This window comes from Callorhinchus milii, unplaced genomic scaffold (genome assembly GCF_018977255.1).
Source record: "Callorhinchus milii isolate IMCB2004 unplaced genomic scaffold, IMCB_Cmil_1.0 Scaffold2, whole genome shotgun sequence".
In the NCBI taxonomy this organism is placed as follows: domain Eukaryota; kingdom Metazoa; phylum Chordata; class Chondrichthyes; order Chimaeriformes; family Callorhinchidae; genus Callorhinchus; species Callorhinchus milii.
In genome coordinates, this window is record NW_024704743.1 from 113,305,794 (window position 1) to 113,329,423 (window position 23,630).

A 23,630-nucleotide genomic window follows, 5' to 3' on the forward strand; every position below is an offset into this window, starting at 1 on the left:
TCTGGTTACCTCGCACTAAATAGTTGTTAGTCAATTGGCGGATTGCTTTTCCAGGGGTAATAATCCCTTAAAAAATTAAAAATAATTTGATCAATTAATCCACGACTGTTTGTGGGACACTGCTGTGCGCAATTGGCTGTTGCGTTTCGCCCACAATATATACAGTCAATTCACTTTACAGTATATTCTGCTAAGCGCTTTGTGATGTCTTGAAGACGTGATAAGGCACTCTATCAAATGCAAGGATTATTATTATTATTCTTAACCATTTCCATAGTTCTATGGCCTACAAGCATGGAACTTGATCTCTCTCCCGATTATAGAATGGAAGTATAATGGCAATCCTAAGGAACTGAGAGTAGTAGATGTACTGGTGGTAAATTGAAGAAAATACACTTGCAGCTCCTGGAGTAGCTGGAGGGCAGTCTTCGAGTGTCACAAAATTGGTCCAAACAAAATTGGTTTGGAACATTCGGATCTCTTCCCTACAACAACAAATGACATTTGTATAGCGCCTTTCACATTGGGAGGACATCTTAAGGCACTACCCACCTTAGCGCCTCTCATCATAGCATGAAGCTGCTTTTGAAATTAGTCGAGTGTCCTGGCCTCAACCACCTTTATTGGCAACCTGTTCCAGCTGTTAATTAAACCCCAAGTAAAGCAAAATTTCCTGTCCTGAAATTGCTCTTCACAACTCTAAATCTGTCTTATTTTTCTACTGTCTCGGTGCATCCTAAAGCATTGATCTGGTTTCATTTTTCAATCCCATTTAAAACTTTCTACACCTCCGAGGTCTTCTCTCAAGACTGAAGAGCCCTTGCTTGCCTAATTGTTGCTCACAGCTCATTCCTCCAACACTGGGAGAGGGCAGTGAGATGTAATTTCCCAAGGCTACAGCCATGGTGGCTTTCATAACTGACATTGCATAAACAATTAAACGTGAAATCCAAACTCTGATTCACACGTTACCAGAAGGCATTTCTGTGCAGATGGGCTCAAGACACTTGGAGAAAAGCACTGCTCTGTTACAGTCAGATGGGTGCAGATCTGGAGAGAATGAATTCTGGCAGTGCATATGTTAGGAAGTCACAACTCTAGCAGCAGCTCTTGCCAATGCCTGCAACATACCCTATACTAGTGACTGAACCATCTGCCTTTGTATTCTAAAGCCCTAGCTCCTGCCACACTATCAAATATAACGTTTCACTTCAGTATACTTGGTGCGACATCTTCAAAGGTGTCGTGCACTCCAATCTCTTCCCCTCCTGTTGCATGAAAGATGCAAATCTCACAATGACAAATGTAATGTTAGCACAGCTAACACAAATGACAGAAAAGAAGGTGCTCTAGAAGGTGCTCTGGGACGCTGCCCTGCGTGAGAGGCGCTATATAAATATAAGTTGCTCTTGTTGTTGTTGTTGTACAGTAGTAAGTCAAGTCCCAAAGGACAAATTGTAGTTGTACACTTATATAAAGCTGAAAACTGCACATTAGAATGTTTTGTCATGTGAAAATCATGCATATGTACTGTAATCATACTGTGATAACTTTAGCTCTCAGTATGGCCTGAACATTGACCAAAGTCAGGGGTTTAATCAGTAACAAAAGTTTGTGGTGAACAGCAAATGCACAAATGTATTCTCAATCTTAACAATTCTTCAAATGCTTTGCGAGTTAAGAAAAGAACTGCTCGTCCTCTGGATGAACTTGCATTATATTCTGTGGAGGACAGCAGCTGCAAATGCCCTATGTGGGATTTAGAAGCTAAGTTTTAGCCTGTTTGACCAGGAGCAATACGTCCAAATTTATAATTGACTTAAAAACACATGGTAATGGACATTCACAAATGGTTGCCTTCAACAAGAAATGAATAAGCCAAAGCTGGTTTAATATTGTTTTCAGAGAAGTGCATTTTACAGTAAACCTCATATAAGTCTGATCTGTGTAAATTGTATAATCACCTAAGTCGTACATGTGCCTAAGTCCCGTTGAATTTCCTATTATTTATACATTTCACACAACTCATACTTTGCATGAGTAATGTTAAATGTATGGTCCCAACTGATACAATTTATGTGAGGTTTACTGTAGTTTTCTTGGGCTAAACATTAAACTTGATGAGTTTGTGTGTGCAATTTAGTGCATAACAGGGTCCATCTTTGCTTCCATAATCAAACTGATAAATTGTCAAAAATAGTTGTACAAACTGCATTAAATATATAATACAGTAACTATTCTTGACTCACTATTGTAATAAAAGGTGTAATACCACAAAAGATAGATATTTGCAGAAAAGTAAAAATATTTAAAAACCCAGAAGGCCATTTTATCGTGAAAATAAAAAAAAGAAAATCTCTTTTACACTCTGCCTGGTTTGTCAGACGTGCGAGGCAGGATAAGGATGGCAATTCCATCTCTAGGCTAGTTAAGGAAACTCAAAACATATCCTTCAATAGTTCTACCACAACAGGAAAGAACTCTTGACATTTTCAAGGTTAGAAAGTTTTGCTATTGATACTCTCTTGGAGGATTCTCTCTTTTGAGGATACAACTTCCTGATCCTATCATCCAAATCAGGCCTTTCAGTATTGCTAGTAACAACGGTATATGACTATCAATCTGAAAAAGATGTCTGTGTAGGTGAAAAGCTGGCCAAGTGGCAAGCATAGGGTATCCTGCATCTCAGTCTGAGGATCACTGCCTTACCGTCTTGCCTCCAAAACTTTCACTAATCCTGTAGTGATTATTGCGTTTGCCTTACAAGCGAGAGGATCTGGGTTCGATTCCCAGGCAGGGCGAAACCTTAGGCAAATTTCCTTTTTCCACAAACCTCTGTTTACCTAACAGTAAGTAGGAACTAAGTTGTTAGTCGATTGACGCATCGCTTTCCGGGGATAATAATCCTGAAAAATAATAATGTGGTCACTCAATCCACGACTGTTTGTAAGACACTGCAGTGCGCAATTGGCTGCCGCGTTTTGACCACAAAATACAGTTAGTCCACTTTACAATATATTCTGTGAAGCACTTTAAGACATCTCAATGATGTGATAAAGCACTGCATCAAATGCAAGGATTATTATGTTTAATCAATTGTTCATTAAGAATCAGATCCTGAACTAATAGACATTTGCCCCGGTGTTACACATTCTAGGAAAATTATAAATCTTATCACTAAAATTGTAAGTATATATCATTGGCGGCCACACTTTCAGCCACTATACCCTGAAACTCTGGAACACTCGTCCTCTCTCCCTCTGCCTTGCCCCTTCCTTCCCCATCTTCAGGTCATGCCTGAAGACCTTCCTCTTTGACTGTGCCTATGGTTACCTCTCCCTCCCACTGTTCTCCGTCATGTTCCGCCACTGACAAGCGCTCTGGGACATTACCCTGCGACATTAAATGCAAATTGTTGTTAAAATTGTAGTAGAGCATGTATTTCTCTGAATAGAATATAAGCAGGTGACAGACAATGACATGGAGTGCACTTATATTTGTGCAGCCACTTGTGGAAGCAGTTGTGATTTGCAGATTCGGATCCCTAGTGATGTAGCCTAGTTTTCAAATACATTACAATTATTATTGCACCAAACTCTCGAGGCAACAGTGTTGCTGCCAACAAAGACCTGCCATCGGCACTCATACAGCACACATTTATAGAGCAGAGTTACAAAGAATATCTGAATAACTGAAGTAAACAGAAGCACTAGCTCACAAAGCCATTTCAGAAATCAGCCAAATTGAATGGGATGAAATCAAATGCATTGTGGCTAACTTGGAATAATTCAACACTTGGACATTATGGGTTGATTCTTTGTTGGTCAATAGATTTTCTCATCTTGGCAGCAAGTACACTTTCATCACAGAACCTTTGCTGCTTTCACACAAATTTTTTGCTGCTTGCTGGTAGGCAAAATTGCTTGTGTTATAATGGGAAAATCCATTATCATTGAACACTGGCAAGATTTAGAAACTTAGCAGCAGGCAGACAATCACCACCTACCTTTTCCTTTTGCGTGTAAATACAGTTATAAGTGTTGCAACAGACAATACCTGAAATAAACAAAAGCTGTTTGTATTGTTTCTCTGGGAATAAAATGATCACAATTTCTCTAGGAATCAAAGATGGAAATTTGCTTAGTGTTTGTTCTTTCACTGACATACTTTTGTCTTGCTACGTGCAACAACCACAGTTGAGAGCCGTTTTCTAGTCATTGACAACTGGATTCTGTAATTGAGCATTCGGGCTAACGGGGCTAACTCTTTCTCCAGTAAAGAAATAATTTAAAGTATTTGACTGACGTATTGATAATTGATGCATAGTATGATTGTGAATTAGACATACATCCCTATTAGGAGACTACCTAAACACAGTTCTAAGAATAATTATTACGCAGATCCTACACTTCAGAACTGCATTTGTGGCTAAAAAACACAGTTCTACATCAAGCATTGCTCTGTTGAAAAAATTGAACAAACATTGATAATATATCATCAATATAATGAATATGCACAAATTAGATTGCATTAGTGCTGAGGAACATATTTTTCACACTTATTTGTTGATTACCCTTATATAAGGAACTGAAATAATATTGTATTTTTGAAAATAATGAACACTGTTGTTCTTTTAAATTAAAAGATATTCTCATTCATTACTGAAGAGATTTTTCATTGGGATTTTAGAGTACTCAGCTGGTAGTAATCTCATCTTTGAATCAGATGATTGTGGATTCAAGCCCCATGTTGGGTCATGATGCTCATATGGTCTAAGGTGACACGCCAGTGAAGTAATACAGAGCTGGAGGTGTGCTACATTATTGGTGGACATTCAACTGAGGTCCTCAGTTGATTTCATTTAAATTCTGTGAAGCACGATTGACATTCTCCTAACATTAAAGAGGCTATGTCAAATGCAAAGATTATTATTTTAGGAGCTAGGATGAATTGGAGCAGTTTCATAAACATGCTCAAAACATTCACCTCAAAATGGTCAGCCTAGGGTTGGACATTACATACAGCTTCAATCTTTATTCTTTGAGTTGAAGAGTAAAAATTACATTGAAATTGCTGCTTCTCAGTACAGCACTTCAGAGTCCTCCCTTTGCAGTTCTCCATTTGGTCAGCTCAAGTTGCAGGGCACAGTAAAGATCTTTTACTTGTTTCTGTATTAGCACAGAGAGAATCAAAGTTAGCAATAAACTGGCTTTCCATTACTCGGCAACTTGACCCTCACCTTTGCAATTCTGTGAAGACTTTGTAGTTCAGGGATGTATTAAATCTTCTTGTGTGCTTCTGTTACAATGGGTCTTAAAGGGATCTACAGATATACATGTATTTGTAACAGTGCACTTCAATGTGTGCTAGTCAACGTGCAATTGTACAGCTCCTGAGCCTCCAGTAAAAAAATGTGTGCAAATCGGATGCCAGGCATCACAGAATGTAAGGAGCACAGATACCCTGAGGTCAATATGACCTCTGATGAATCCTGTGTATATTGACAGAAGAGACATTTTCAGTGCTCAAAATGGGGATGTAATTTAAAGAGTAAAATTGCGCAATCATTACAAATGTACTCACCAAATTATGTATCGTCTTTCATCATAAGAATGGAAAATGGAGCCCAGAAGCAGTTAAGTTGACCTACAACCTGAGAAAGCTGATTTTGCACCAAAGCAATTATTGTAATTCCACAGACCATAGCTTTTACTGAATTCACTGAAAATTATGCTAAAATGTCACCACTCATGATATAAATGAAGACAAATTGTGACTTAGGGATTCACTGAAAAATATACCATTGAATCATGCAGCTGATTCTTCTGAGTGGTGAAAAGCATGAGAGCTTACTTTAGGTTATCATTTGTATTAGATCGTAGTATAAAATACTGTACCAGAGTGCAGTGCATGTGCATTCATCAAGAAAGGTATTGTGCAATTTTGAGAGTGAAGCATATTAAAATTAGAAATATATGCCAAATCAAATGTTGATTTAATTTCACTCTATGTGTAGTATAAATATTCTGGAAATATTTACTTATACATTACATACTTTGAAATATCCAACGGGGTACACTGTCGTAGTATCAATCAATCAATCAATCAATCAATCAATCAATCAATCAATCAATCAATCAGTCAGTCAGTCAGTGTCTGTCTGTCTGTCTGTCTGTCTGTCTGTCAATCTGTCAATCTGTCAATCTGTCAATCGATCACAGTACCATCCATACTAGTGTTTTTGATTACTATATTTGCCATCCCTATTGCAAAAAAATCACAGAAATTTCCAGAGAATTTGAAAAGGCTGATAATAATAACAATCCTTGCATTTGATATAGCACCTCATCATGTCTTCGAGCAGTCTCAAAGCGCTTTACAGAATATATTGTAAAGTGAATTGACTATTTTTCGGACAATACGTACCACAAATTTGGAGTAGTCCAGTTCTCAGACTCAGTAAGATGTGAAACAATGGGGTAAAATCATGGACTTTCATTCAATTGCTTAGGTGACAAATATAGCTGATCTTATTCAGCAAATGGGTGCACAATTGAGGAATTATTGGAAGCTCACGTATTTATGTTGAAATGTATGAGTGAGTCTATATAGACTGATTTTGACTCATGAGAAAATATCAAAAGAAACTATTTCAAGCAACTTCAGAAAATGAACTTCTCCTCTCAAAATAATGACCACAGCTGGAGATAAGTCACCATTCATCATATATTCTGCAGTGTCGCTAAAGTCTTCTTATCTGACCCTAGGACTGGCTGGTGCTGAACACCATTCTGCTAATGTACAAAATTCAACTGATCAGTGCAAGAACTATGAGTTGAACTACTCTGTGTTGGACCCTTATAACTTAACTTGCATTAAGCTCGAAAGGGCTGAATTAAACGCTCTGCTACTGGGAACCATTTTCATAGTTTAGAATTTTTTTTGTAAAATAGAGCAAGGATTCCTCCTCAATGTATATTTATACTTATTCTTATGCTTTCTACAAGTCTCTTGTGTCATATGCTATCAAAACATAGAGGGCAGGCAAACAATCTGCTCTCAAGATCCCTGCAAATTGCATTCCAGGGCCTTTGGACGTCCTCCCGACATGAAATGTAATTTTGTTGTTGTTCTGTACCCCACTTATTGAGGGGAAAAAAACAACAGGACTGAGTGACTCGATTTTACTTTTTCCTCCTCTACCTGTGGGGACGCAGCTGCCCTCCACTTGGCACTTTGCCACAATAGTACGGTTGAGATCACTAAACCAGCATGTAGAAAATCATGGACATAAATTCACAACACAACACCCTGCATGTGGCACAGCTGCACTTCAATGCACTACATCACTGGTGTCAGCCTGGCTCAGTTGGCAGAATTCTCGCCTCTGAGTCAGAAGGTTGTGGGTTCAACCCCAACAACAGGGGGAAGGGGGAGGGGTAGGTCAGGGGGGCAAGGGGTGTGGGGGGAGCGAGGGGTGTGGGGGGGGGCGAGGGTATGGGGGAGCGAGGGGGATGGGGGGAGAGGGGCGTGGGGGGGCGAAGAGGGTGGGGGGCGAAGTGGGTGGGGGGCGAGGGGGGTGGGGGACGAGGGGGGAGGTGGGGTGAGAGGATGCTGGGGGGGAGGGGGCGAGGGGGGAGGGAGGAGGCGAGGTGGATGGGTGGAGGGTTTGAGGAGGCGAGATGAAGGGACACCAGGATGGAGTTCCAGAGAGCAAGGACAGAATGCTGCAATTACTACTTCCTTCAAATGAATCCTACCACATAAAGGACATAAAGGGAACTTTATCTCAATATTCTTCGCTCTGAAAACATTTTCTCTCCAAGCCCAATTTCTACAGACTGGAAAACTTTCTTAATTCCCCCCTGCATTGTCAACCTGTCACTAATAACAATTTGATTCATACAAATTTGCTCAGTATTCTTTATGCCACCAAAATTAAACATGTATGATTGAAAATGCACACACACGCATACATACACATAGTAAAACCAAAACCAGAAGATTCCAAGATGTAATTTGTAACCTCAGGTTCAGATGAGCACTGTAACCACCTCTAGACGTCACATAAACCCTTCGATTAGATTAGTCACTTGTAATTACTCTTCAATACCCATTACTCTAGATAAATAATACTATTTGTGGTTATACCCAGCTTTTCCTTCATATCCTCAGAATGGTGTGGCTAATTTCACAAACTAATCCTTTATGGCTTTGCATTTTGGTTTGCAGTGAACCTATATACCAGGAGAGATGTTAGGATTGACAGACAGGGCTTAAACTGCAGGGCTTGTTCTCACGCATGCATAAAGTAGGCTAAAGGACAACTGGTTATGTAAGGGGATTACAATAAAACCTCTACATAGCTGCGGACATTCAGGAATGAAACAGTTCTGACTGGAGACTCAGAAGAAGTCCAGCTTTGATGCTACAGAAGTATGTAAGCTGTATAGCAACAAGGATCTAAGAATACTGATTATTTACATGTTGAAATAGATGCAAATCCATATACGTGTAAACACGTCCTTGCTCTGCGAGTACATCATGGTAGATATCTGGTGCTATTATTACCAGAGCCATTGGTTTAATCAGAGATAGCAATATACTTTCTAAAACACCCACAAACCCCCAAAAATGTTTAGCTCAATTTAGAATATCAAAACAAATAGAAGGCATTAATGAAATGTGCACAGATACATTTTACAGATTTTCAGACAATTCAATCAAGTTAGAGTATTATTTATTTAAACAATATGAATTAAAACAAATGTAGATATAACTATGTCATTGTGCACACATCTCAATTGTTAGAGCACCAATTATTAACCAATTATTATCAACTTCGCTCAGTTGGTAGCACTCCCTGCCTCTGAAGGGTAGCAGAAAGTTGCAGGGTCTAGTGTTAAGTCACATTTGATGCTCATAATACAGGCTGACACAGCTGTACAGTAATGAGGAGCACTGCATTTTTGGAGGTGTCATCCTTAGAAAGCAAAGACCTCTTAAAGAAAGGTATTTGCTTTCTGCATAACACGATTCGATGATCTGCAGTATAATCTCCAGCTAGCATTTGAGAATCTCAGTATTGAAGAAATACTTGCAAACAGCAACTTTAAAACTGTACTTGCTGGAACAACAACAAGAACTTGCTGGAAGCTGTTACCACCAAAAATGGACCATAAAGCACTTCCAGTCATAATGAATTATGTAGTGAGGGCCAGCAATTTAAATGACACAATTTTATTGGGACCATTTCTAAGCAGAACATGTTCTAGTTCAATGAAGAAAGAAGGGTTGCCTAATTTAAGTAATGATAATAATAATTGTTGCATTTGATATAAAGCCTTATCACAACATCAAGATGACTCAAAGCGCTTCACAGGATATACTGTAAAGTGAATTTTTTGACCAAATTTAGTTTCTGTTCATCTCAGGTGTTGACCAAGATTGGTTCTATGGACGACACCTGTTGCATTCATCCTATTCCGATTCCATATTCAACAATCAGGAATTTTCATTGGAAACGTCAGACTGATTCGTGTTAATCTGAATCATAATTTGCTTTACAAGCAGAGCATCAAGAAAATGGTACACTTTTACACAATATCAAAAAGGTCAGCTTGTTTAGAAGTTGGTTGTTAGGATTATTATTTTATTATTATTATTATTATTATTATATTATTTTTGCTAGAATCACATCCCTGGGAAGATCATCTTTTAATCCCTCAACTATGTTTCTTTCAAATGTTTTTCTTCACAAATTTGCACTGCAAATAATTATATTATAATAATAATTATGGGGATACAACAGTCTACACCATTTTATACATGTAAAGATCTGACCTGCCAATTGTCTTTTTTTTTCTTTTATATTTTAGGAGTTTCTTGTGTTTATCAAGATGAGGTTGGTCAATTGTGGAAAATTAAATATTTATGCACTTTTGAGTGTCACTGTCACATGAAGGGTTATAGCAACCATTGAAAGAGTTAACTGTCTCATAAAACACATCCTGTTCCATTAATAAGATTATGTACCTTAACACCTGAACAGGGTGTGAGCTTAGACTATGAGTTGAAATCCTAAGGCTTGAAATCACTCAGCTTTGGCCCGTAAGGCCATTTTGTCTTAAAATTTAGGAACATGCAGGATTGTGGAAACATTCTCAATTTCAGTCTCAATTCCACAGTCCTTAAAAAAGAAACCAGCTTTAAGGCTAAACTTAAAAATTGTATGATCTGCATTCTGTTGGCAGGCTCACGCTTCTCTTTCGCATCCATTATCAATGACCAAATACTTGTGAAAAATTAAAGCAATAATTTACTATTAATGGTGAAAATTAACATCAGGGGATTGACAACTATTTTCTGTTGGCAGGAAATCCATATTTTACTGCTGCCAGCAAATTCTAGCGCTTACGTCTCTACAGTATGACACCCATTTTGTACGGAGAGATTGCAGACCTTATCAATAGTCTAAATTATTCTGGATCTCCACTGAGCTAATTTCCGCTAGCCTGGTGCTTTACTTAAATACTTAAATTCACTGTCGGAGAAAATCAGACAGTTAATGTCTAAAATCTGTCAGCAGTGAAATTCAAGAGAGGTAACTCTGACCAGGTTACAGGAGTGTTAAAAACTGGTTTTAATTTACCTTAACACTGCTGTGAAGCTGAACGTGTGAAATGTAGCGTGGGCGATGAATACTTCTGATCTATTCCTGATTGAAATGAAGTAGATTAATCCCAGCAGGCACTGAATGGCAACTGGCGTGTGAATTGTATCCACTGACACTTGCTGCTAATTTTGCTGAAATCCCCATTACCTTAACAGCAATATAAGAAATTCTGTTATAAGAAACAGAAGTTTACATTATTAAAACAGTGGAACTAGAAAGATTAGGGTGTACATTTTATCATAGGGAATATACTCTTCAAATTACTGCAGTTTTAAAATGTTGAACATGGAGTCCTGTAGCCCAGTGGTAAGAGAACTCGCCTGGCAAATAAGAGGAGTTGGGTTCTACTTCCGGCAGGGCGAAACGTTAGGCAAGTTTCCTTACTCCACATGCCTCTGTTTACCTAGCAGTAAGTAGGAACCCGGTTGATAGTCGATTGGCAGGTCGTTTTTCTGGGGGAGATAATCCCTTCAAAAATGTTGTAAAAAAATAATTATTTGGTCACTCAATCCACAACTGTTTGTGGGACACTGCTGTGCGCAATTGGCTGCCACATTTCAACCACAAAATATACAATTCACTTTCCAGTATATTCTGAGAAGCGCTTTGAGACATCTCGAATTTGTGATGAGGCGCTATTGATTATTATATAAACTTAACATTTATTAAAATTGAAAAAGCCTTTCAAAGGAATAAGATACAAAAGGTATATTGTATAATGTTTCAACTCTGCATTGAAAATTGGCCAATATAACCAGATGTTATAATGGCTTAATGTCGATTGTAGGTGTTTTACAGAGTGAGATTCTAAGATAATGATCTGTTCTCTCTCACTCACTCATTCACTCATTCACCAATGGCTCTCTGAAATCAGCTTCAGCTGAGCTCCAAGAGAAGTTTGGGTTTACTCTGATTGCTATCTTATTTATGATTTCAGGATCCCAAAGAATACAGACAATAAGTTGTTCAATGCAGCCAAAAGATCCATATTCAAGGGGATATGTTCTGACACACTTTGGTAAGAAGTATAAAGAAACTGAAATATGAGTTTTTGCTTCATGTCCAAAGGAACACAGTACAATAGTAGGAAAATAATGCAACATTTATATCAAACTATTGTTTAGAGCATATTTGGAGTACTGTGTAGAATTAGGTTGCTACATTACTGGAAAGATATTCTAGCATCAGAGATAGTACGGCATAGATTTACAGGGAAGTTACTACCGATGAGTAGATACAGCTGTCAAGAAAGACCAGGTTGCAGATTTTTTCTCAAGAGATGAGCTGATTGAGAGGGAGCCTGATGGAGGTGTTTACAATTATGAAAGGATTCAATAGAGAGGATCTTGATGTCCACTTGCTGGTGAGTCCCAAACTAAAGGGCATACATATGATAGCTAGTAGTACATCTAATAGGGAGTTTAGGAGGAACATTTTCATGCAGAGGGAGGTGAGAATGTGGAACTCACTGCACAAAGCTGTGGTTGAAGCAAATTGCATCAACGTCTTTAAGAGAAAGCTTGATGCTTGCATGAAGGAGAAGGGAATAGAGGGATATCGATCAGGGAATAGGAAAAGTGGAGGCACTTGTGGAGCATAAACGCTGTTACAGATAACTTGGGCTGAATGTTTTATTTATGTGCCTTTCACTTTGTTCCTGTGAGTACTTTGGGTAAAAGATGCTACCCTGCATTGAAGGGCACTATATAAATGCACTGTTGAGTACAATCAAATTTCAACTACTTTACTCACAAGGAGTGTGTCAATAGTGATATTTCTTCACATGTTTAGTGGTTGGGACAGAGACATTGCCTGACAACAGACTGTTTTTCTGTATACATCAATGGCAGAGCAGGAAACCATGCTATTTTGGAAATATCACGTTACATACTGTATAAATATGTACTAGCAGTGAGATACTCAATTCCGCAAGCTGTTATTAATAAGGAATCATTTTTTGATCATATGTGCTTTATGATGGGTCTCACATTAAAATTTAGATTGTATTACTCGTGTCTATTCAATGCACAGCCACTATCTTCAAATTGTAACTACTTTCATACGTAATAAAACAATTTTTAGGTGTAGTAAATGTCTTTATTGCAATGTGGTTAACCGTATATTAAAATTGAGAATCTGTATTGCATGCATAGTGTTCTATTATAGGTAAAAAAAACAGATTTAACATAAGAAGAAAAGCAGTTAAGGTGGATACACTGACAGCATAATGGTTATAAAAGAGGCCAGCAATGCATGAAATTTGAAAGCTTACCGGAGGATACAATTAGACAGTTAATTATACCTGGTATAAAATGAAAATCTTTCTTATAATACAAAAGCAATAAAAACCTATGGACTTGTAGGCAGACTTTTGCACTTGAATGCCTGGTTGCTGGATCCATACCAATCCTCTTTCTTGCACACTGAAGCAATAGCTGCCACTAATTTCAAGACTTATAGCTTGCACGACTGATGAATCTTGCAGAAACAAAGCGATCTGTGCTGAATGCCTTTGTGCATAATCTCAAATATGATGTAGTCTATCCATCCTACATTTCATTAAACTCTTTTATTTTTTACAAAATACCAAATGTGGATGTTTGACCTCTCTTTTCTGCATTCTACTTGCATATTCAATGTTAGATGAATGTTATTAGCAATACCCCATGTGGAATAGCATTTAACTTGTGGATTCCCAACTCCCACTTGCTCTTTTTAATGTCCAAAGTGCATATGTTTTATTACAGAGTTTGAACCAAAACATAAACCATTGCCTTAATAACAAATCATCTCTTTTTAAGTCACGTCACAGTGAAACCCCTGCACCACTTCTCATCCTGGAAAAATCTTGAAGTACACATAAAGAGAAAGGAGTCTTTTCCAATGAAATGCTATTTTCTAAAATTAGTGATTTATTTAATGGCTGCTTGTGGGACATTGTTCACCCACAAATACAGAGCTACCTGTACTAAACTTTACTGTGAATTCTGTGAAGAGCTTCGAGACGTTTTCCTGACATGAAACGTGTTATAACAAATGCAAGAGTTATAATTATTATTATTTACATCTGCAATATGCCTGGGATCCGCACTTCAGATAATAGTAATAATAATAATCCTTCCATTTGATATAGCGCCTTATCAAGTCGTTGAGATATACTGTAAAGTGGAATGACTGTGTATTTTGTGGGCGAAATGTGACAGCTAGTTTGCTCACAGCAATGTCCCACAAACAGCCATGGAGTGAGTGAACAATTTTTTTATTTGTTGGCCAGGACACTGGGAGAAACTCCCTTCTCTTTTCGAATAGTGCCATGGAATCTTTAACGTCCACCTGAACAGGCAGACAGGACCTCAATTTAACATCTCATGCGAAGAATGGCACCTTCAACAATGCAACTCACCCTCGGTCCTGCATTGGATTGTCATCTTAGATTATGTGATTCCAAGTTCTGACGTGGGGTTTGAACCCACAACCTGCTGACTCAGAGACAAGAGGGCTACTACTGCGCCAGACCGACACACAATCCGCATTAAATATTCATTGTTAGTTTTTCTATTGCATTAATCACTACTCCTTAATTTGATGGTAGCAGAGGTTCAATTAACAATACTTTGCAGGATGTTTAGTCATTCTAGCAAAGGCTGCATTGGCATCATTAACATTTTTGTGAGGAAACATTATTCAGCTTCCTTGTGAGAAAAATCATTCTGTCTAAGTTCTGAAACCTGCTAGTATCTATAGCCCATAAATGGACAAATAAAGATAAAAAGCCCAATTGAAGTGACACTGAATATAATGCTGATGACTCATGTGTGTGGTTTATTTTGGTCTGTGGAGCATCTGGCCTTCTGTGATTATTTGTTGCTATGGAAATCCCAGCCACAGTGTTCTATCAAAACACAAAGCATTCACTGAATCAGTGTTTTTCCCAGATTATTTATACAGTATTCATCAGGTAGTTGTTTGAAAATTACAAGTTGCTTTTGCTCAAGTGGCACATAACATCTCAACTGGGAAGAACCCAGTAATGCCAAGTAACAATTAGACTATCTATGTTAATATCTGCACATACTTAGTTTATAACTATGGAGGAGGACATGGGTAAGTGAAACAGTAAATCTATATTAATCAGGTTAAGCACGTTTAAGAGTTCCGAGATGCTGCCTGCGTGAAGGGTGCTATATAAATGCAAGTTGTTGTTTTTTTGTATTTTCAGAATAATGAGAGCAATCAGCATTTACAGTATTTCATTACCTTCATCGATTAAATCACTTGAGATAATTACACATTTGTTTACTAAAGACAAAATTTTAAGTCAACAGGGTTTGAGGGAAAACTCTTTGAAATACTGAGTAAACAAAAACAAATGAATAAAAGGACCCAATCACTTTGGTGCTATTCAGTGATATTGGACTGTAGCCAAGTGCATAAGAACTAACTGTTTATAACATTTTCAGCAGTCCTACTAAAATAATCCAACTTCAAGGGAATGTTTTGAAGAGAATATGCAGCTGGGCTGCAAATGAAGTAGATCAAAATGTTGTTCTCCTTTAAAAGTATTTCAATCAAAACCTTTCTTTAAAATTCAAATCTACATAAACAGGACACTTTTTCTGACCTTCACTGACTCTTGAAAAAATAGTTATCAGACTGTTGATGTACAATTGCTCTATTGGACTGGAAGAGTGAAAATTACACAAAGGAATCAACTCCTGAAAAAGTGGCATAAAGTAATAAGTAGCGGTTAAAGTAATGGAAAAAAAATCTATGAGTACGGGATTAAAGATCAATTGGTCACTCACCCCTCAACGTGTCTGTGAAAGAAACAATATTGTTTAAGTCTTTTATTCGATGTAGTCCCTTACCATATTAAAATGTCTCAAAACTTCTAAGAATAAGCTAATTTCATCAGCAATGTGATGTGACAAATAACCTATTCATGTGCTTTATGGGAAATATGGATTTTGATTGAGAAATATTGGCAAGACACTGAAATAATTCATTGCTATTCTTAATAACATGGATTCAAAGCATGTGACAACTATCCTGACAAAAAGCAAATATTAAAAAATGTAATTCATTGTAAATGAACACAATCCAAGCTTAGCAATATCAGTTATTTTTGAATAACTTTTGTGTTATACAAGTTGCACAAAAATAACTTCCCTCCAATCCTGCATGTAATATTATAATTGAAGAAAATTTTTCACTTTCTAGTTTAAATATAAACTGCATGTTGCATATTCAGAACAATTAGCTTCCACATGCATTAATCGCACAATATTAATATTAATATAATAATAATGCATTTGATATTGCGCCTTATCACGTCTTCAAGGCGTCTCAAAGTGCTTCATAGCGCTTTGAGACACCAAAAGAATATCAAATATCAAATATCAACAAGAACTGTTGATATTTCCCCTAGATAGCATGCACTTGCACTTGCATGCACTTGCACTTTATTCTCAAACAGTTATCTTCACCTCTATAACGGAATAAAACAGGGCCTCTTGTACTCCATTTAACGTCAATGGAGACAGAATCATTTCATTATACAGTACTTCCTGTTGACTGCCAATAAACCCGTACGACTTTCAGAAATTTCAAAGATCCTATGGCCCCTTCACTTTCCCTCCCAGCTGGTTGAAATCATGAAGCAAAGAAAGAGTGAAAGAATTACCACGAACACAAAGAAGTATAATGTTCCTCGAATGTGTATGTACAGCAATACGGTTTTAATGATTTTTAAAATAATCATTCATGGCAGAAAACCAAAACGAAAACATAATATAGCTTGGTTTTCTGTAGTACATTGCTTGAAATTGCAACTGCTCTTCAATCCAGTCTATGTACGATAAATAGCAGCCATTTGGATGTCAATGAAAAATGTAGATCTCCACGAAGAGTTTAGCTCCGTCTCACTTCTAAGGAAAGCTCATAAATACTCTGCTGATTAAATTGAAGATATTTAATGTACAGATTGATATCTCAAAGATATGTTATTTATAGAAATAAAATGAAAACTTAAGAATGACCAAATTGTGTAATTATATAAGCTGCACTAGCAAACAGGGTAACCACAGAGTGACTTCAACAATAATCAGGCATTTTCACAAAAGGTTTTGAGATTTAAATAATTAAACATGGGAAAGTCTGCAGTATTATGGGGTTAGATCTGATTGAGAATGCCACAGTGAATATTTAAAACAGTAAAACATTTGTACTGTTCTTGGGATTCACAGTTTGTGAATCTCAGATGAATCTTGCGATCTGATACTTTTATCCTAGTAATTGAAATAATGAGATAAATTGAGGCTGCAAATATTGTGATTTAGATCCCATTGCGAGGGACATCTGATTCCAACTGAAACACCTCTTGAAGAGATGTAATCACATTTGCTATATTTAATAACAATATCTAATAAAAATATAATAATATATATTCTATAACTTTTTCATCATCCTACTAAATTCTAATTAGAATTTACTGGCGAAGAGGGAAAGGAGAAAAATTCAGTTTTAAACATAAAAAGTCAATATGATTCCGAAATAGAAGTATATGATTAAATAAGATAAATTAGTACAAGTACCTGCTTAATAGTTGAGCAAACATTGAAATTATCTTTATGTCATAAGGCAACATACAAATGCAAATAAAATGTTGGGGTACATAAATAGTTTCACATAAAGCAATTTAAAAAGATCATCCTGACCAAAGGAAATGAGAACTGTATTAAATACTGTGTGCTGATGTGGTCACCATAACTACGAAAAAATATACTGAGGCAGTAAAATAACTTCAGAGATGGGTAATACAGATTGCAGCTTTTAGATAAAGTATAAAGAGAAACTGGGGAAGTTCATTTGTTTACATTGTAAAAAAACTTAATCACAAACTAAGGAAAAATATCCTCATATTAAGAACTGTTGGTTTGTGGAACAAACTGCCACCTAGTGCTCTATTAATTAAAACAATCTAAAGGAGAATTAGATCAACTTTACATCAGTAAAGAGTAAATATATATTAATTTTGGTTTGGAAAAAGATGTATAATAGTCAGACTGATAATTGAAACAGAAGCTGAATGATGAAAAGGATTGGATGGGCTAAACTCTTTTCCTGTTTCAATTTTTTTTGTCTGCTTTGACTAAACATTCCTCAGATCTGGAGTACATCCGAAAGCAGACAACTGTATGTTTTATTTTTAAGCTCAGCAACATTTGTGTGAGATAAGAACATAAGAATTTGCTAGGAGAAAGAAGACCAAGGTCCATCTAGTTCACCTTCCACCATCCTGGCAGTTGCAAGACATGTTGTGTCTCAAACTATATACTGTATCCCAAGATCGTGTTAATAGCTACAAATACTATGCTTCTGCACAAAACAGATTAGTCTAAATTTTTTTTGGAGGAGTGTTATAATTTGAAAATGGTTAAGCTGTTTGCATCAAAAAATTAAAAACAATTACTTGAAATAAAATACCATAATCGTATGTTCTATCACTGTACTAAATAATGGTATAGCTAGCAGGGAGAAAACATTCATTTAACTGAATCTCTTAAGCTAAAGTGTAGTAAACAAACTCCATGAGTAAACCGGGTATGTGGAGTCCTGTAGCTCAGTGGTTAAAGCACTCGCTTTGCAAGAGAGAGGCGTAGTTCGATTCCCGGCAGAGTGAAACCTTGGGCAAGTTTGCTTACTCCACACACCTGATAATAATCCCTCAAGAAAAATAACAATAATAAATTGGTCATTTCAACCACGACTGTTTGTGTGACACTGCTGTGCGCAATTGGCTGCCGCATTTCACCCACAAATATACAGTCAATTCACTTTACAGTCTATTCTGTGAAGTGCTTTGAGACGTCTGGAAGACGTGAAAAGTGCTACATCAAATGCAAGGATTATTATTATTATTATTAAGAAAGAACTGTACACCACAATCAAAATGTACTTTAATAAAGAAGTTTAAAACTGACCTGCTACATTTATACAAATAACTGCATTTGAATCTTAAGACAATGTAGGAGAGATCTGACTCTGAGGTGACATACATCATGGTTCAGTAAAATGGGCTCTAGTGAAGCACATTATACATACCTATACATTCATATACTCACTCAGTGAACAAGTTGAGACATCAAGAAAAATCTCATAAAGTCTAATAAGAATTTTGGTTCATTGCTGTAAAATATGATAGACCTCGCTGTCTGCAATAATGTTTTATTACGAGATCATTATTATTATCACCTATGATTTTAAACATTCAGCTACCAAATTTCTGGAACACTGATACAGGTAATATAGTAATAACCACCCAAATTAAAAGCAAAGCAGTTGAATGTGATTAATCTGAAGGAGCTGAGAGTATTTGTAACAGCAAATGCATCTTTGGAGTCCATATTGTCTTGTGGAAAAATAACAGGTATATCTAAAAAAAATTCTTAAAAGGATAGAGATGAGGTAAGTCAGACATTGAGACAGCAAAACAAGGAAAAAGTAAGAAAAATAAATATGCAGCAATTTTGTGAATATCTTAGTGCTGGTGTTGAAGGGGCAGAAGGCAAGTACTGTAGATAAATCAGCGTAGGGTACACATATATTGCACGAGAAGCAAGTAAGTGATAACACTGAGAAAACTGACACAAATGAATAGAAGAAAACAAAGAGTTGTATCTGTGAGCGAAACACTGCAGCAACAACAACTTGCATTTATACCTTCACACGGAGGTAGCATCTCGGAGGGCTTCAATTTATCATTCACTTCATGGCTGTTTGTGGGACTTTACAGCAGATAGATAGGCACGAGGTGTCAAACTAACCACTGTAACGAGGATGATAGTGAGTTTTGCAGAAGTGTTAACGTGAAAAAGAATATGTATTGCTTTCCTGAGGCAAAGGTGCTATAGAGATAATGAGGGGGAGGGAACCAACCTTATTGTCACTTGTGGTATAAATGATGAATAACGTTTCTGAGGAATTAACGAAATACATGTAAGTTGGTGGCAGGTTGGTGGCATGTGCCAGCCTGGCTCAGTTGGTAGCACTCTTAGCCTCTTCAACAACAACAAGATTTCATTTATAGAGCGCCTTTCACATCGGGAGGACGTCCCAAGGCGCTGGACAGTTGGGTCGGGACCCGAGTAGGGAGGAAATGGTCAGGGTGAGGAGAGGGAAGGGAGGGAGCGAGGAGGGGGTAGAGAGTCGAGAGGGGAGCTGAAGGCACGGTCAAAGAGAAAGGTCTTGAGACCGGCCTTGAAGGAGAAAAGGGAGGAACCAAGGCGAAGACACTGGGGGATGGAGTTCCAGAGCCTAGGGGCTGAGAGGATGAAGGCCCGGCCACCGATGGTAGGGCGGTTAGGGCGGGGGATGTGGAGCAGACCGGAGCCAGAGGAACGGAAGGTACGGGCAGGTAGGTAGGGGCATAGTAGGTCGGAGAGGTAGGAGGGAGCAAGGCCGTGAATGGCCTTATAGGTGAGGATGAGGATCTTGAATTCGATCCTCTGGGGGATGGGGAACCAGTGGAGGCGAGCGAGGGTGGGAGTGATGTGGTCCCGAAGCCTGGTGCGGGACAGTACACGAGCTGCAGAGTTCTGAATGACCTGCAGCTTGTGGAGGGAGGTGGCGGGAAGGCCGGCGAGGAGAGAGTTCCCATAGTCCAGCCTTGAGGTGACAAAGGCGTGGACCAGGGTTTTAGCAACGTGAGGGGTGAGGTAGTGCCGTAGTCTGGCGATGTTCCGGAGGTGATGGAAGGCGGTGCCAGTTGTGGTGCGGATGTGAGGGAGAAAGGACAGCTCAGGGTCGAACAAAACGCCGAGGTTCCTGACTGGCTTTGAGAGGTGGAGAGTGCAGCCTTGGATGCTGATGCTTTCAGCGCCTGAGGTGCGGAGGCGCTGACCCGAGCCAATCAAGAGGGCCTCAGTTTTGCGCACGTTGAGCTGAAGAAAGTTGTCTCTCATCCAGGACTCGATGTCAGACTTGCAGGCTGTCAGGACATCGGTGGTCATGGCAGAGGCAGAGAAATGTTAGTAGGGTAGAAATATTGGAGATGAAGGTGGGAGAGGTTTTAGGGGGCGGTAGACAAGGAGGATTTTGAGTGAGAGATAGGCGGGTGGGAGAGGGTGAGGTGCTCAAAAGATGAAAGAGCCAGAGGAGTAGGGGGATAGGGCAAGTGGTGTTCTTGAGATAAGGGCAACACCACCGCCACGGCGGTTGGGGCGAAGGATGTGGTGGGAGGTGTAGCCGGGTGGTGTGGCCTCCGTGAGGGGGAAGGTGTCGCTTGGGTTAAGCCAGGTTTCCGTTAAGGCCATGAAGTCAACGCTCTCATCAAGGACCTTGTTACAGAGGGAGCGGACGTTTTGTAGTCCGATGTGGAGGGAGCGGTTGACAGAATGGTGTGTCGGGAGGGAGGAGGGTTCAGGTTGTGAGGCAGGGGTGGGGGGAATGGGAATGAGGGAGGAGAGGTTGGTATGTGTCCGGGGTGGCTGGCGAGTGTGGTGGGGAATGGGGCAGTCGGTGTGGCTGCTGCTGGACAGCCAACGCTGAGTGCCACGGTGAGCCCGGCGGAGGATTCCCAGGCTGGAACAGAGGGAGGTTGTGGGAGGGTCAAGTGGGGATAGAAGGCGAGGGGACGGAGAGAGAGGAGGACAGAGCGGGAGAGATGCAGAGGAGGGAGGGTTTGGGGGGAGGGAGGGAGGGGGTGAGGGGGTGAGGGTCAGAGCGGCAGCCATAGTGCGCATGCGGGGACTTAAGTCAAAAGGTTGTGGGTTCTCGCCCTGCATTGCCACTTATGCTCTAGGCTGACACTCCAATGCAGTGCTGGGCTTATGGGCATTAAGGATCCCATGACACTATTCAAAAGGGAAGGAATTTCTCCTAATGTCCTGGTCAACAATCTCCTGGATAGAATTTGTCGTTCACTTCATGGCTATTTGTGGGACATTGCTGTGTGAAAATTGATTGCAGGTTTGTCTAAATGTACTCAACACCTATTCTTTATAGTAAATCCCATGAGGTGTTTTGAGATGTTTGAATAACGTAATAAATGTGGGGAATAGTGTTATTAAAAATGGGTGTTCTACTACTGTATCCCCAAATAGTTTGTGAGGCTCCCCCTAGTGGCTCAGTTTGAAAGTCACTACCTGGAGTGAGTGTCGATACAGATCAGGGAGTTTACTCCTGAATCCGTGCACCTAATTGATCTTAGCATAAAGAGTGCTACATTTTTTTCTTTTTACAGTGTTACGCCCACAAAATACATAGTCAATCCACTTGACAGTATATTCCTATGAAGAGCTTTGACATTTCTCAAAGACATTAATATTTTTTTACTTATTATCTGTCCCCAACACCCTGCAAAGTGGAAGTTAGCTGTTTACTGTAGAGAAGGAAGAAAAACCTTATGTTGTTGCTTCGATGCACCTCCCAACTGCTGTTTTCATAGAGAGCATGGTGAGCAAGTTGCTCACTTTCTTAGCTGAGTTGTTCCAAATAAAAGAAAAGGTGAGAAAATAACTTAAAAGAAGCTTTGAAAAGTTGGTTCAATCTATTTCACAAAGCATTGGCATTTTCCTGACAAAGTTTCTTTTATTCACCAAAATAATAGGGCATATGTTCATAACTGATTCCTCACTGTAATACATACAGTTGGTTTTACTTATTTCTGCAAACATGTTTCATTCCTTGAGTTCCTTTGTCATATTCTACAGCACTCTGTCGCCACAGGTCTAAAATTTACCAATTTTCAATAGGAAGCAAACATGACTTTTTTTTTAAGCTGAAAGTTATTAGCGAGAGAACAGGAATTGCATCAGAAGAGGCTGAAGGGAGCAATATAGCACACTTTTGCCAGAAGCTAAACTTAGTGCTCTGGAAGACGGGGTATGGAAGTTATTACTTCTGAGTTGAAGGAAATTGTCTCTAAAGGTTCTTCTCAATTTCAAGTCCTGTACCAGAATGTCTTACAAGTAATGAAATGCCAACCTGACTTGCCTTTCGTGACGGACTCTGTGTACAGAGCCAACCAGCCTCACTAATGACACATAAGGTCTGATTAAGTAGTACATTGCCACTAAAATCCTTTGATGACCTGTCTGCTATTTCTGTTTCTAAGCCATTTGTAAATTGCCTTGAATAGCCAATGCATGTTCCGTCTTAGCTGACGCACAAATTGTAAGTCAGAGGTAGCATAATGATTTCCTTGTGAAGTGATTGAGTTAATTATGAAGTACTAATTGCCTTTTATTTAAATGATTATTTTCTAAGCTAAATTTATAGAACAGAAAATTGAGGTCACGCTCGTGTTTCTTCACCCTCCTGCTTTTAATTTTAGACATGAAGTAACAACCCTACGTACAATATTATAGAGATCAATGCTTTTTCCATTTCAAATTTTTAATTTTATATAACAAAAACAATAAAATTATAACAATCTTCTGGAAATACACTGGCTACTTTAGTGCAATACTGTAGAATGGAATGTTGTGATACAGAGTCCCATACGTTGTCCAAACCACATCTTACATAAATAAGTCCATTCATATAAATGTTGCCTACTCATCTGTTGAAAAATAGGAATGTTGACTCTTAAAATATATTTTAGATCTGACTTCTGCTGTGTAGGATATCCAGAAAAGTTTGAAGTCAGCAAAGATATTAAAATCCGTAGCTCATCAGAAATGACTGCTTTATATACAAACATCCTACTTTCTCTTGAAAGTGAAGCCTTCCAACTATTTCAATACCTGGGTAAGACCAAAGCAATGTTATCATTAATCAAGTCACACTATCGCCCCAGTTGTTTATTACCAGACTTCACAGACTTCCAGTCTTCCTGTGGATTGCCCAAGGCCTTGGGATTTCCTCCCGACATGAAAGGCACTCTGTAAACGCAATTTGTTGTTGTTATTTTCCAATTATATGTAATTTGCATGAAAGCACATAATGCCTTGCT

General features: G+C 38.6%; 1 protein-coding gene across 1 annotated transcript in view; it reads right to left on the minus strand.

Moving 5' to 3' along the window:
* The window catches only part of LOC103174563 (potassium voltage-gated channel subfamily B member 2), a 152,457-nt gene that overhangs the window by 94,365 nt on the left and 34,462 nt on the right, over positions 1-23,630 (minus strand). The gene's annotated exons all lie outside the window — the stretch shown is intronic.